At 53.2% G+C, this 11141-nt stretch overlaps 1 pseudogene; it reads left to right on the top strand.

The window, feature by feature from the left end:
- The first annotated feature begins 1562 nt into the window (after nucleotides 1–1562).
- On the top strand, nucleotides 1563–6016 carry LOC139826860 (coiled-coil domain-containing protein 42-like; annotated as a pseudogene).
- The last annotated feature ends 5125 nt before the right edge of the window (nucleotides 6017–11141 follow it).

The raw sequence follows: 11141 nt of genomic DNA, 5'->3' as shown, positions 1-11141 counted from the left end.
AAACTCGCAGATAACACGTTGATAGCAAGCATTAGCATTCTCTACTGCAAATTTCAACACCAGTGCTTCCTTATCTTCTAAGTTTTCAACCTGCTTATTGATGGCCTCTTGAAGATGGTCAGTCAATTGCATGTAATTCTCACTGGGACCCTGATAATAGTTGTAAATAATTTGGCTGCTTTGTTGGTTTCAGATACCTCTACTATAGCTTGATAGGCAAGGTCTGCTGACTGCCTCAAGATTTCAGAAGCTCATAGCGCCTGTAATTGTGGTGTGTCAATTAGTGTCTGTTCTAGGAGCTGGGGGATACCTGCCCCTTTCAACGAGTCCTCGTCATTCTGTCCTAAATGATCTAGAGCTGTTACATTGCACAGGTCTAATTTTGCTTGAGTCTTTCATGGTCTTACCTGATCTCGGGCAACCCGTACACATACTCTTTTTCCTGTTAACTTTTGAAGAAAATGCTGCAAACCCCCATCCCCATCCGAGTCATCAGATAACATGGACTTGAACGGTGCTGGAGAATCACTGGTAACAAGGGGTTCGGAACAGTGCACATTCTCGCCAATACTTTCTAGCATCATAATTATTCGTATAACCTGAGTCCCCAGGTGCACTCCCCTTCCCATCACGATCAGCGGGTATGTTCAGCCAGAGGCCGACAGAAGGGAGCATCAGAGGGTGAAATGTCCTGTGGAAGGAGCAGAAAGTTACCATCCTCTGTAGGTTTCTCCCCACCTGGCCCATGAATACCTCTGCTTTATTTTGGGCAATGGACCTTGTTCAAATGCCTTGTTCTGGGGAAAAAATAAAATGAGTGTTTTTAAAAAGAGCTATTTTTTTTAGCGAATGACAGACTTCAGTGCCACACAGGGAACCATGGGCAGTGCAGTGATCAAACATCCCTGAGGATGTACCTCAGCTTCAGTGTCTTTGCATCTGGTGTTTGGGGAGAGAAGGAGCAAACTCAGGTCCTGAGCTCTGAGACCATGGGACGTGGATGGGGGGGAGTGCAGAAATACCTGCCCAAGACAGCAGAGAGCACAGGGCACTGGGGCTGGATTTTAGCAGAGGAAAAATGGGGAAAAACCAGAGGAAGGGAAAGAAATCTGCATTTGTTCAGATTTCCTTCAGTGCTGAAGGGTCCTGGTGCTGGACACAGTGGTCAGTCCCCCTCGCCGGTGAGCGGGCATCACCCGCTTCGGTTGCCAAGGAACCACCGGAGCATAATGCAGCTGCTCCTGGCAACCATTCCACACCAGCTGGGCACCAGCAGCTGGTGGCTACAGGCAGGACCGAGGCGAGGAAGGTCCTGGGAAAGCAGAGGGAAGAGGCACCCAGGGGCTCATCCCCTGCCTGGCTGTCTCTCCCAGGCTTGCAGAGCAGTTCCTGGGTGACCCGGTAGAGCAGCAGTGCCAGGAGGACCTGGGCTTTCTGGGCCCTGCTGGTGGCTGAAGCGATGACCGCCAAAGATGAGGAGGACCTGCCGGCCTATTTCCTCAAGCAGTACAGGCAGAACCTCCTGCCCTTGCTCAGGTGAGGGGACTCCTCCACCCACCTCCATGCCCTCCATCCTCTTCTCCTGTTTCCTCCATCCCTCCTTCCCCCACGATGGCAAACTCCCCGATCTCCACCGCTTCAGTCTCCTCTCCTCCCTCCCTTGCCCAGCCCTGTTCCTCCCTGTGACCCCCCTTGCTTTGTCAGAGGGTTCCGTGCTGGGGATGCCGTGCTGCCAGACGGGATCTGAGATGGTGCTGGGTTGCTCTGGCCTGTCATCCCACTCTGGACACAGTCCAGCACCCTGCCCAGGCACCAGACCCAGCGTGTAACCTTGATGGAAACTTGTGTGGCAGGAAACACAGGCTGACAGAGGAGGGCTCCCTGTCTCCATTTGTTCACCTCCAGGAGAAGAGGAAAGAAGCCAAACAGGTGCAAAAGGCTCTGGAAGAGAAGCGAGAGGTGAGAAAGATGGGAGGGTGCTGGGGCATGGTAGGGGTGTTGTGTTTTGTTGGAGGGCAGCAACGGGCAGGTGAGTGGCTCCGGGTGCGGGCGGCCACGTCACGCTCACTCTGGTGCTGCCAGGCCTTCAAGGAGAAGATGGCTGACATAGCCCGCCGGTGGAGGGAACTCCATGCCAAGAAGGACCAGCTGAAAAGCTACATGGAGAAATCTATGAGGAGGTTAAAGGTACGCCTGCTCCTGATCAGCTCCGCGGACGTGACCCTGAGCCACAGCGCCACCTTCTCACCTCCCCTGGGGAGACAGTCTTGGGCCAGCACTTCTGTCCAAGCCTCCCTTGAGCCTGGCGGGGTGAGGAACAGGACTGGCAGGGCATGGGGGTTTGTACTGCAGATGGGGAAAGCCCTGATAGCGCTTGGGCAGCAGGGAGCTTGTCCAGGACCAGTGTGATCTCCTGAGGGCCCCAAACATCCCCCAAGAAGGATCTCAGCCTGTCCCCACTGTTGACACCCAGGTGACTCCCAAGGGCAGATCCCAGTAGGTCTGAAAAGCAGAGTTCTGTCCCAGGTGCCTGTCTCCAAGAGCCAAGGGTCAGTGCAAGAGGGGTGGCCATGTGTTGTGGGAGCGAAATTTAGGGTTCTGCTTACTGCAGAACAATGCTTAGATGTCTCAAAGAGAAGTGCGACGTGGAAGAGTTCGGTGGCAGGTTCACTCTGTTATTCACTGCGTGGGGGAAATATGTCAAGCCGAACACTGCTGACCTTCTCTCCAGGAGCCTGCACCCTGATAACCGTTCACTCTGGAGTCTGTGTCTCGAGCTCCAGAGGTGAACTTTCAGGCGAGGCCGTATCCGTCACAGTGCGAACTCTCAGGATTCTTCTCTCCCTGAGAACAGTTTGCTGCAGAGTCTGTATTTTGGAGCTCTGGAAGCAAACTCCCAGGGCAGGCCTGTACCACGCCATGTTGAACAGGGAGGGAAGATGTTCCCCAGGGTGCTGCAGCACTGCTCTGTCCCCTGTGAGTGTATCTCCTCCCAGTGCTGCTGGGTGACCCAGCTCCATCTGCCCTTGCCTTCCTTTCCTTCTGTGTGTGTGTGTATTGGTGGGGGAAACATCACTAGGAAGATGATCAGCTGCGAGTCCAAGCTCTGAAGAAAGCCGTGAGAGAAAGAGAGGAGAAAACACAAAAGGAGATGGAGCTTTTGAGGGCTAAGAAGAAACTCAAAGCCCTGAAAAAGGAACACCAGAAGCTCAGCAGCCAAGTGCAGAAGCACTCCATCTTCAAAAACTACCTGGAGGATGTGGTGAAGATCTCCCCACAGGTGAGTTTGGACATGAGAGACAGATCATGGCCTCAGGGAGGGCTGTATGTGGATGTTAAACCTGGAGGAGATAAGGCAAGTCCAGGGAAATCATGACACTTGGTCAAACCCAGAGACCTCAGGTGGGATGGGAGGAGGTTCCCTGCAAGCCAGGTGAGCCAAGGGGACCAGAGTGAGGGGAGGAAAAGCAGAAAAGGAGATGAAGGCTTGAGAAAACCCAAGAAAAAGTGTTAGAAGGGGGAACAGCACAGAGCTGAGGGGCATGGGGACCCCTTTGTGTCACTGTTTCACGTGACATGGATGGTTTGGGAGAAGGGCCAAGCTGCCCAAGAATGGGAGCCCAGGCAGCTGTCGGGAAAGCTGAGCCTTCTCTCAAGGGTGTGCGGGCGTCCCTCCCTGCATCGCTTGCACTCCTGCGGCCCGGCTGCCCCACTCCCATGGCTGGGTGACTTGGCCCTGGCAGCTGCACTTGTGCTTTGTTTCCTATCAGAGCACTGGGGGGTGGTACAACATCTCCCCTTGCTGCTGGCAGTGGCAGCTCTGGGACCAGCACAATGGGGCCATCAAACAGGGAATGTGGCGACGCTCACAAACCAACTGGGGCAGCAGGATCGCCAAGAGGGGAAATCTTTCAGCTGGGGGAGGTGTTGTCCCTGGTCAGGACAGGGTGCCAAACAGCACGAGACTTGCAGTCATGAGGGGAGGGCAGGGGCATTACTAAACCCAGGATCCTTGTGCTGCAGTTTGAGGACATCCAGGACGTCATTTCCCGCTACAAGCTGCTGGTGAGGACGCGCAAGGACCTGCAGCAGTCCCAAGAGAAGGACAGGGAAATGATGGAGCAAGCCAAGGTGCTCCTGGATCAGTACGAGGCAGAGAAAGCAGCTGAGATCCTGCAGTGCCGAAATGAGCTGGAGCAGCTCCAGCGACGTTTTGTGCAGGCTCAAAGTGATGTCCGCTTCTGGGTGAGGAACTGCGGGATGGGCAGGGGAAGATCTCCAAGGCCTGGCTGGGTGAAGCCACAGGGTCATGGCAAGGCACAGTGGCAGACTTTGTAATTAGAGGAGATGCCTCATTTCATCCCTGCAGCAGGGGGTGCAGAATGACAAATGACAGACCAGGTCTGGAGCAGGTTATGTCAGGGCTTAAAACAAGGCCCTCACAAAACCGCCAGGATCTTTCCCTTCTTGTTTGAACTCACAGTCAAAAGAGATCTGCTACCCAGTCCTTGGGGAGGTTTGCCTCGGCACAGACCCCAAGCTTGCTCCATCACACGCCTGTTGGGTTTGTGTAGCCTGGTCAGACTCATTTCCATTCACCATTCCTTGCAGTATCATCCCTGTCATCGGGCTTCAGTGTGGACCATCTCGTGGTCTCCACTGTTCATGGCTCGGGCCTCAGAGTGAAGCTGGTGTTGCTGATTTTTTTATTTGTTTTCATCCTTTGCACAGCATCTGCACACCAGGGCTCACCCCTTCTCCTCCCTCCTTCCCAGTCCAACAATGACCCAACTGGTGGTCATCTGGGCTGTACCAAGGCACATGAATGTGTAGAAACGCGCGCAGCTCTGCTGGCCTCTGTTCCCTTTGCATCACTCTGAGGGGGCCTTGCCAAATTCCCTTCCTGGATACTCCAGGCTGCAGGAGTTGAGTCCCACCAGGCAAAGCTGGAAAGCGCGTGGTCTGGGCAGGTGGTGGTGGGATGCGCTGCCCCCAGGGTGTCAACTATTGGGGTATCTGGAGGACCCACTAGAAGGAGGGGTGCAGGAGCTGGCAGAGAGATGGGGCTGCTCAAGGAGCAGCTGTGGTAGTTCCTGGATCTGCTTCCACCACACCAAGCTGAACCAGCTCCAGCATAGCCCTGGGTGAGGACAGGTTCTTCCTAGCAAAACAAAGGAGTGCGGAAGCCAGGCTCTCCAGCACTGAAGCAGCATCTTTGCTGGGACATATCACCATGCTGTGTGTCTCTCCTTCTCCTCCCCTCCTCAGACTGCTCGCTGGGCCGACATCCAGAACAGGAATGCCAAGAATGCCCTGATGCTGACGACTATGAAGATGGCCGTCCATAACCTCTTCCAGTGCGTGAACACGCAGCTGAAAGCCAAAGTGCATGTGCCGGAGGATGACAGCCTCAGACAGCTGGACATGGTAGAACCAAGCCAGACCCCCTCCCTGCCCAGAAAGAGGAGCAGTAATGACCCTCAGCTGCCCAAAGGGAGGGGAAAGCCCAGAGAAATCAAGGTGCCCAACAGACACTTCCCTTTCCCCCTGGGCTGTCTCTTGGGCATGGGGAATGGGCGGAGGACACCAGGCAAACCTGTCTCGTCCCAGGAGGCAGAGCAGGGGGTGGATGCCTGTTGGGAGCTGGGCAGGCTGGGGCAGGGGGTGCAGATCCACCCATGGCTATAGTCTGGCTTCATTCACCCCTCTGAGTCACCTGTAAAAGCCCATTGTGGTGGTGCAGATCCAGCAGGGCAATTGCCTTCATCCTTTGGTTGGTGAAATTTGCACTCCAAAAGGGCCAATGGGCTCCTCTCTGCCTCCTGTTCCCACCCCTGCTGTGACCTCTACCATCTCTCTTCCCTACCTTAGATTCAGCAGTCTATCCTGGACCTCAAAGGCATCGTTACGGAGGTGAAACGGAAGGGCATGGAGAGCCACCGGCGAGCAGCTAAGCGCGAGCATTAAGGGCAAGAGGAGGACAGAGAGCCCTAGGGATGTTGTGTTACGTCAGTGAAGTTTCAAAACCTTTCTAGCTGTTTTGTCCTGCCCAGTTGTTGAGTCCCTTTCATACTATTAAAATAACCGAAGATTTTGAAGTGTCTCTCCGTTTCCTGGGAGGGTTGGAAGCATCAGAGCATCTTCACCCCAGAGGCCGTGGGGTGCCTTTTCTGGCAGGTGGGATTCTGGTTGCAGGAGACGGTGTCCCAGCAAAGCAGGCAAAATAGGGAGAGCAGGCCGGGACAGGAGTGGAGCTTCAAATAAGGATTAGTACTGGTGTTCACACTGGGACCTTCCAGCCAGACTAAGCTCTGAGATGTTGAAGAGGGACGTCACAGCAGGGGGGCCGGTGCTTTGGAAGAGCTTCAGAGATTTTCCACCACCCCACCCAGCACATCTACAGATGTGGGTTTTGCTGCACAGCCATGTGCTGCGTACTAAAACTCACCTTCCCCCTCAAGATGTTGGGAAGGTGTGGAGAATGGATATAGGTGAAGGATGAACCAGCCAGGGCGGTTGCACCGAGCATTTGGCTGTTCATGGCGAGGGCTGACATGACGAATGCAAAACAAGAGGCCTAAAAATGGCTCTGGAGTCCCACTGTGGAGTTCAGGCTGGGCTCAGAGTCTGTTAGGGAGGACATTTGAATGCACCAAAGACCCAATGACATAAGCTTACAGATTTGTGCATCAAAGAGACCATTGATCACATACTTGCTCCCTTCTCTCCAGTGGTTTTTCCTGTCCTGAGCCCAGAGCAGTGGATTCGGCTAATGCATCCTCCAGGAAAGTCTGAGAACAGAAGGCTGCTATCAGTGAACAAATATATCAAGATTTCAGGGCTTTGAGCATTAAAGGAGATTAACCTAGGGAGGCAGTTTCTTGCCTTTCCAAAGATTTCTCAGCCTGGCCCAAAAGAGAAACATTAGGTCAAAAGCCAGAAATGGAAGGGCTGGATGTCTCGCTGCTCTGTACTCTTGCAATACCAGAGAACTCCAAAGGATCATGTTTCTGTTCCACTTCAACCACCCTGCTGTGACACAGCCTGAGACATCTCTCTGCAAAGGTCAGAGGTGCAGAAATCATCCAGGAGCCAAGCTTCCAACAGACATTTGTAGTGGCAGAGCCGCCCCCCTGCCCCGGGGGATGGGGTTGTCCCCAGCCTGGCTGAGAGGTGAAGCCAGAGGCAAAAGAAACTGAAGGAGCACCATTAGAAGGTAATAATGAGTGAGCAATCGCTGAACACATGCGTGCAGAGCGCTGGCCAGTACATGCAGCCTATCATGTTATTGTATAGCACGAGTTACAACCAATCACGTTATTGTAAGGCGCGTGGACAGAGCAGCTTTGCTATAAAGCCAGCCCGGTCCGACAATAAAGCGAACTCTGTGAACATCCCATTGGTGTGTCAGGTTCCGTGTCTCGCATGGAAAAAGCAACATCTCTGCTTTGCTGTAACGTGGGGGAGCCCCTCGCTGCCCCCCTAATTGGCTTGTGGGAGTCAGCAGCGTGGAAGGGAACTAAATCCTTGGAGCAAATGTCCTGCTTGCACTGAGAGCCCGCGGCCACCAGCCAAAATACCCTGGGTCTGTCCCCGCAGGGCAGCCACCCCCTGGCTCAGCACCGCCTTGTCCTCTTAGTCCCTGCAGCAGGACGAGCAGCTCAAGTGCCTCCAGGCCAGCATCATGCAGCTCCAAGAGGACTACGAGAAGTTCAGCTCAGCCCTTGCAAACCTCCAGCAGGATGGCCAGCAGGAGCAGAAGGACATCAAGGTGGGTGGCTGTAACCCGCAGGCAGAGCCCAGGCTGGGACCCCAAGGGATCTGTCCCCCTGCCACCCTGCTCGCAGCCCTGCACAGCTTCCCGATGCCTTTCCTGGAGGTTTCTGATGGGGTGGGGAGGGGAGGCAGGGGGTGCTCGGCTGGCCGGGGGGCAGCTCTGACCCTGCCGTGGTGTTACGGGCTGCTGTCTGCCTTGGGAGGCTCTGTCCCAGGCCCTGGAGAGGCTCAAGAAGCAGAAAGCAGACAAGGAGCAGCTGCTGGTGCTGAGAATCGATGAGGTAGGGGCTCGAGGGGCCCTGGTGCCAGCCAAGGGTGTCCCGGGCAGGGTGACAAACGCCCCTTGTCCCTTGGGTGCCGGCTGGCAGAACCAGCCAGGGGGAGGGAGGATTTCCAGCCCGGCTGCGGGTCCCTTGCCACGTCCCTCTGTGACCCCGAGTGCCTTTGGCTGGTGGGAGCAACCCCACGGGGGTGATAGGGTGAACAGGGCCACGTAGCCACTTCTCCCTCTCGCGTTGTCCCTGGATCCTGTCCCCACTGCTCTCACGCCTTTCCCCGCTACTAGAAAGCAGACAAAGCCGCCCTGGCTGACAAAGTCAGTCGCAGCCAGTTTGAGGCGTGCGAGGAGCGGCTGAACAAGGTGGTGGAGGAGGTGACGAGCCGGGTGACGGGCCAGGAGGAGGGCTGGCACCGGTTCCAGAAAGAGCTGCAGAGACAGATGGACTGCAAGGTGAGGGCTCGTCCCCTCCACGCAGAACTGGCACCTTGGGGGCCTGGCAGCCTGAGGCAGCATCCTTGCGAGGGTGCCCCCTCCCGGCTGTCCCCCTGGGGACCGCCATGTCCCATCCTGGGGTAGATGGCTGAGGGTGTCACCCGTCCACAGCTGGACCGCTGGGAGGGACCCCGGGAGCAGCAGGAGGAGCGGTGGAAGAGTCTCAGCGGGCAGCTCCAGAAGGCGCTGCAGCCAGAGCGTGACGATGCCGCTGGGATTAGGAAGTGAGTGCGATGAGGACAGCGGTGCCTTTGGCAGTGCCGGCCCTGTTCCTGCTGGCTTCCCAGCTCGTGCCGCTGTGGTACCCTGGCGTGGGAGCCATGTGGGCAGCGCCCCTGGGGATGCTGAGCAAGTGGCTGTGCCTTGTGCTCCTGCCAGCTGCAGCTTCCCAGTGATGGAGGGGGCACAATGAGGGGGCACGTGTGGGAGGAGCCCTCCCGAACCAATCTTGGGGGGTGGGTGCAGAGGCTTTTTGTGGCAGGGGACGGTGTGCAGGTGGGGCTGTGCCCCCCAGGAGCTCCCCAGCCCTTTTCTCCCCTCTCCAGGCAGCTGCTGCCTGGTTTCCACTGCCTGTCCTGCGACCGGCCCCTCCACATGCTGGCGCCTGTATTAGCAATCAGGACACATAACCACGGGCGTAGTTACATGCGATGCTTTATTTCAGCGCTGGGAAACCAGGGGTTCGCACCCAAAACTGGCTTCCATCGTCAGTTTAGGTTACACAGTATTTATGCAGTCCATTTACATACATATTCATATATTCATTAGGATCATTAGAATATGTAACAGTTGCTCAACATTTATTGCAACATCGATTGCAACACCTTGGAACTACTTTGATCATGCGCAGTGTCCTCTGATGGTCTTTCAGGGGGTCTTCAGGATGAAGTAAGTAGTCTTCATCGCCTCTGTCCTTTTCACCTTTTGATGCGGCACATGCACACTACTCTATAATTGCACAACTGCTGACTAGCTTAATTTCCAGAGGTACTGTATATATTTCTGCTCATTCTAAGCATATTTGGGCTAAGATAAACGCTAGCTTGATAAGATAAAGGTATGCTCAATTCCCTTATTAGGTAACACACGGTATGCAAAGGTTGAATCAGCCTGGTACCCATCCCAGAAAAGAACATCTTGTAAAATTGATCCTGTTAGTCTCCTATTAAGATTGACTGTGTTGACTGTATTAGTATAATCCCCTATAAAATTGATTCTATCTCTAACATGTCCCCCCTTTGAGAATGCTTTTCTATTCTTAGACAATGCATTCTCACCTTAATCAACTATTTTGATTATTCTTCATAAGCTGGAGGGTTTTCGAATACAGGATTATCATAATTCCTGCTCGAGACACTAAAAATGCGATCACTTGTTTGACTAAGTACACGCCTAATACCTACATACAATAAGCAAAGAAGCACAATCACAATTTCAAGTACCACTACACTTTCTAGTAGTGAATGTACCCATCCTCCCAAATTTAAGCCAAATGTATTCAACAGAGCGCCTATCCAGCTCTGTTCTGCATCCTGCTTTTCTTCTTGCAGCCTCATCTCTGTTTGGGTCAGTTGGGAAATGTCCTTCTCAACTTCTGAAGTTACGTTTGGAATATGGATGCAGCAATGATCAATTCTGTCTTTCAAATAACCACAGACACCATTTTCTTTCAGTAACATTATGTCGAGTGCCATTCTATTCTGCAAGGTCATTTTAGTCGTAGCCTGTAATTGTATATTAAGTTCCCGAAAACCCTTTTTAGTTATTCTAGCCAATCGATCCATTTGCCCAATCAATTTATCAATCATTTCTCTATTTCTGTAGGCCGCAATTGGTGCAAAGAAAGATTCTAGTGCCCAGCCAAATTTAACACTGCTTGATGGTTCGTGCCACACATCTTCATCTACCTCTCGTTTGTGCCTAACCTGTAGAAGTTCTTGCCTATTTTTCAAGGGTGACTTTTTCCAAATAGGACATAGGGTCGGCAGTCCCAGAGTAATTTCCCTTACTGGTCCTCCTATTGGTAGGTGAGTTGTCCAGGTCCCATCACTTAAGGCCCAAACCAGATGTCCCACACTACCTATAACGCCTCTACAATCAATTCTATCTCCATCAATGCCTATTTTGGTTGCTTCCTTTGGATCCAATTGTTTCTGACAAACGCAACCTGCAATTGTTGCAACTTTAATGATGGACAGAGGTATTTCTTTTACATCTGTCTGGCAGGTTATTACTTGTGAACAATTCCACCATGGTACTGTTGTTCCTCCTGTTACATTGGACCACCGTACACACCATGGAAATGCTTCACTATATTGGTATTGTTGTACAATACTCAGTGTCCACATGTTATTCCATGATTCAGTTCTATTTTTGCTATTTTGATCTTTGCATTCCCAGTAAGTCCGTTCAACCTTTTCATTTACCGTCTCTTTGGTCCAGCTTTCATAGGTGCACTTGGTTTTCCACCCAGCACCTGAACCAAGTTTTCCTCTGAGTCTCATACAATCTTCTACTGTCATTACTTCTGTCTGGGGTCCGCTTTTTACCCATTGCTCAGTTGGGACTTCTTCTATTCTAGTGTGAGATTCAC

The sequence above is a fragment of the Patagioenas fasciata genome, unplaced genomic scaffold (assembly GCF_037038585.1).
Source record: "Patagioenas fasciata isolate bPatFas1 unplaced genomic scaffold, bPatFas1.hap1 Unplaced_43, whole genome shotgun sequence".
Taxonomy (NCBI): Eukaryota; Metazoa; Chordata; class Aves; order Columbiformes; family Columbidae; genus Patagioenas; species Patagioenas fasciata.
The sequence above is the reverse complement of the archived record's forward strand: the minus strand, read 5'-3'. Positions and strand labels throughout refer to the sequence as shown.